At 42.2% G+C, this 4,498-nt stretch overlaps 1 long non-coding RNA gene across 1 annotated transcript; it reads right to left on the reverse strand.

Annotated features, from left to right (window-relative positions):
- Nucleotides 1-207: 207 nt before the first annotated feature.
- On the reverse strand, nt 208-3,859 carry LOC137525923 (uncharacterized). The gene is made up of 3 exons (XR_011023067.1): nt 3,777-3,859; nt 2,289-2,332; nt 208-270 (listed from the first exon to the last, which is right to left on the reverse strand). It is a non-coding gene; the product is annotated as an uncharacterized lncRNA (long non-coding RNA).
- Between the last annotated feature and the right edge of the window lie 639 nt (nt 3,860-4,498).

Consider the following 4,498-nt stretch of genomic DNA (forward strand, 5'->3'; position numbering starts at 1 on the left):
TTATTTAAACAAATATTTATTTAAATTATTTATGAAAAAATAAATACATTAACAGTTAGGGCTTCAAGCTGCAGCGGACAATCCTGTCAAATGGCCTGGTCACAAGGGGCGTTCGAAACGGCAGTCGTGCATTTCTTTTAATCGTCTCCATCTATGCTCTAAAGATTTTTTAGACCGTTGTGGAAACAGTTTATGAATCTCTCGCCAGGTTAAATTTCCAAGAGACTGCGCTGCATCAATGAGCCTTGCATCCTCCGCAGGTGTCCAAAGCTGAAAGGTGACAAAATGTCAGAGTTGTGTTCTATATGTAACCAAAGATCAAGAAGAGCTTTACAGCAATAGCATGAAGCATTGTGTTACATGTTCTTTATACCTTACCACGCCAAGGCCAACTATCACCTACTGTAGCCCCCCCCCCCCCCCCAAAAAAAACCCCTCACTTTCCCCAGTGATATGAATGATGGTAGGGATTAGATTGTAAGCGCATCTGTGGATAGTGACATAATGGTAGGGATTAGATTGTAAGCGCCTCTGTGGACAGTGACATAATGGTAGGGATTAGATTGTAAGCTCCTCTGTGGATAGTGACATAATGGTAGGGATTAGATTGTAAGCTCCTCTGTGGATAGTGACATAATGGTAGGGATTAGATTGTAAACTCCTCTGTGGATAGTGACATAATGGTAGGGATAAGATTGGAAGCTCCTCTGTGGATAGTGACATAATGGTAGGGATTAGATTGTAAGCGCCTCTGTGGATAGTGACATAATGGTAGGGATTAGATTGTAAGCTTCTCTGTGGACAGTAACATAATGGTAGGGATTAGATTGTAAGCTCCTCTGTGGATAGTGACATAATGGTAGGGATTAGATTGTAAGATCCTCTGTGGATAGTGACATAATGATAGGGATTAGATTGTAAGCACCTCTGTGGATAGTGACATAATGGTAGGGATTAGATTGTAAGCGCCTCTGTGGATAGTGATATAATGGTAGGGATTAGATTGTAAAATCCTCTGTGGATAGTGACATAATGGTAGGGATTAGATTGTAAGCTCCTCTGTGGATAGTGACATAATGGTAGGGATTGGATTGTAAGCTCCTCTGTGGACAGTGACATAATGGTAGGGATTAGATTGTAAGCGCCTCTGTGGATAGTGACATAATGGTAGGGATTAGATTGTAAGCGCCTCTGTGGATAGTGACATAATGGTAGGGATTAGATTGTAAGCGCCTCTGTGGATAGTGACATAATGGTAGGGATTAGATTGTAAGATCCTCTGTGGATAGTGACATAATGGTAGGGATTAGATTGTAAGCGCCTCTGTGGATAGTGACATAATGGTAGGTATTAGATTGTAAGCTCCTCTGTGGACGGTGACGTAATGGTAGGGATTAGATTGTAAGCGCCTCTGTGGATAGTGACATAATGGTAGGGATTAGATTGTAAGCGCCTCTGTGGATAGTGACATAATGGTAGGGATTAGATTGTAAGCGCCTCTGTGGATAGTGACATACTGGTAGGGATTAGATTGTAAGCGCCTCTGTGGACGGTGACATAATGGTAGGGATTAGATTGTAAGCGCCTCTGTGGACAGTGACATAATGGTAGGGATTAGATTGGAAGCGCCTCTGTGGACAGTGACATAATGGTAGGGATTAGATTGTAAGCGCCTCTGTGGACAGTGACATAATGGTAGGGATTAGATTGTAAGCACCTCTGTGGACAGTGACATAATGGTAGGGATTAGATTGTAAACTCCTCTGTGGATAGTGACATAATGGTAGGGATTAGATTGTAAACTTCTCTGTGGATAGTGACATAATGGTAGGGATTAGATTGTAAGCGCCTCTGTGGACAGTGACATAATGGTAGGGATTAGATTGTAAGTCTTTGTAGGTTTCTAAATTCACCTGCCCATAGAAATCTATGGAGGTTTGCCCGGTTCACATGAACTCGAACTTTTCCGGAAGTTCAAGTTCGATGAATGGGAAATTTGATGTTCGGGACATCTCTAGTGATCTGCAATGATACAATCTTGATTGTACAATCTTACAAATGATAAACTATATAGATACACTTTGGATGGATACTTTAGGTAGTACCTCATTTATACACCATATACCACATAATGGTAAGATTGTACAATAAAGATTGACTTTAGACTCTGGAGGGGTGGATGGTGAAAGCTGGCCTAGAGTAATGAAAAGTGCAAATCTGGCCATGGCAGCTATACCTCAAGGTAACACCACTGAGGGAGTTGTCACATTCACATTGCATATGCTTACCACATATCTTTTTGTTGTCCATGCAGTGGTTTGGGAACTTCTTCCTGTTGAACAAAATGAGAAACATGGTTTAGGAATAATTTACCAGGAGGAAAGCAGACATTAGTTTACACTTTCCTAAGACTACATTACTGCCATTGAAATTTTCTCCCCACCCCTATTTGTAATGCTATCGCATTAACTGGTCTAGCAGTTTCTATTTATTCATGAACCAGAGTAGTCGTTAAGGAAATCTACCCTCATCAGGGTTGCTAACCTAATTTCTATTTTTTTATGGACAAAAGCCACCAAGAAAATCTGCACACCCCAACTTTTGGATGGGGTTGGAGTCAGAAGCGCACTTTTAGAGGTAATGTGGGTGGAGTTAAACTGTGAGTGTGGACACACTACATTTTTTAGGCTACATTAATGAGGGCAACATGCTATTTCACACCCCTCCATTAGCAGAAACCTCAGAAACCCCAGTTGACAAATGCAGCCGCCATGTACCTCAATACGCAAATGCAGCCGCTGTGTACCTTGTAAGATCCTTAGAGGGTCTTGCAAGGTATGGCCCTTATTGCAGCCAAATTGACCAGTGTTTCAGTCAAAGATTATGTGCAGAGCTCTCTCTCTATACAGATTCTAGAAGGCCAGAATGTTGAATAGAAGAGGGAACATTACAGGGAACAGTAAAGGTCAGAATGCAGCATTATCTATGTGATGTGCAGACTGGCTGTCTAAGCCTGGGATGTCTAAGTCCAAACAATGACTTGTGTTCCAAAACACAGGCTTCTAGGTATTTAGAGTACAGGTGTAACGATCTGTGCCTGTGTCATCCTGCTGGTGGCAGCACTGAGGAACTTGAGGTAGACTTCCGCTGTCTACCAGCAGATGGCTCTCATATTGCAGGGAGCTGTGCAATTCCTCGGCTCACCAGCAGATGGAACTGTGGAAGATTCTGGCCAGTCACCTGAGCAATGTGCTGCATATTTAAGGCCGGACTTCCTAGCAGCACATTGCTAGGCCATTTTGCGTGAATCCTTGCAGGGTTGTGACTCTGGCCCACCTTCCTGAACTCTGTTCCTGCATTCTGAACTCCTGGTATTGATCCTTGCTAGTCTGACTATTCTCTGCTTTCTGACATTGTACTTTGTATTCTCTGATGTCTGTCTTGCGAGCTGGCTGGGCCCTGAAGAAATCTGAGACTTTCCTGGGTTGCGGAGGGCTTCTTTTCCTCCGTTTGGTGTTGTCTACCTCCAGCTGCATCTCCTCTTCCATTTAACCTTTGGAAGCCTGTGGTATGAGCTTGCTTTGAGCATGTTTTAGTGCTCTCCGTGGGGAGCTCAGCTACACAGCGTCCTCTCCGTCCAGCTTGCTAGCCACGCCCCTGATAGCAACACTTTAAAGGCTTAATCCTTTACTGAGTTAGTGATCATGCAAAAGGCAAGAACCGTGCAGGTTTGACATAGGAAGCATTTAACAATAATAGGCAGAGTGTCTCCTTACCTCTCTGAGGCGTTATCATGGCTTTCTTTGGCTGCCTCGTCTTTGAAGTCCCAGGCTGAGGTTCTGGGTCAGCCAGTAGTTCTGCTGCAAAACATTAACAACTTAAGGACCACAGGCTTAAACCCCTCTAGTGACCAGGCCTTTTTATACAATTCAGCACTGAACAGCTTTAACGGTTTATTGCTCGATCAATCAACTTACAACCCAAACAAATTTTACCTCTTTTTCTTGTCACTAATACAGCTTTCTTTTGGTGCTATTTGATTGCTGCTGCAATTGTTTGTTTTATTCAAATTCATCAAAAAAAGACAGGAATTTTGTCAAAAATGATATTTTAAATTTTCTGTGGTAAAAGGTTTTCAAATAAAGTAAAATTTCTACACAAGGTTTTTTTTCAAATTTATTGTGCGACTTGATTTTGATTAAAAAAAATCCAATAAATTTATATTTATTGGTTTGGGTAATAGGCAGAGTGTCTCCTTACCTCTCTGACGCGTTATCCTGGTATTCTTTGGCTGCCTCGTCTTTGAAGTCCCAGGCTGAGGTTCTGGGTTAGCCAGTAGTTCTGCTGCAAAACATTAACAACTTAAGGAGGACCACAGGCTTAAACCCCTCTAGTGACCAGGCCTTTTTATACAATTCAGCACTGAACAGCTTTAACGGTTTATTGCTCGATCAATCAACTTACAACCCAAACAAATTTTACCTTTTTTTTCTTGTCA

This window comes from Hyperolius riggenbachi, chromosome 7 (assembly GCF_040937935.1).
Source record: "Hyperolius riggenbachi isolate aHypRig1 chromosome 7, aHypRig1.pri, whole genome shotgun sequence".
Classification (NCBI taxonomy): Eukaryota; Metazoa; Chordata; class Amphibia; order Anura; family Hyperoliidae; genus Hyperolius; species Hyperolius riggenbachi.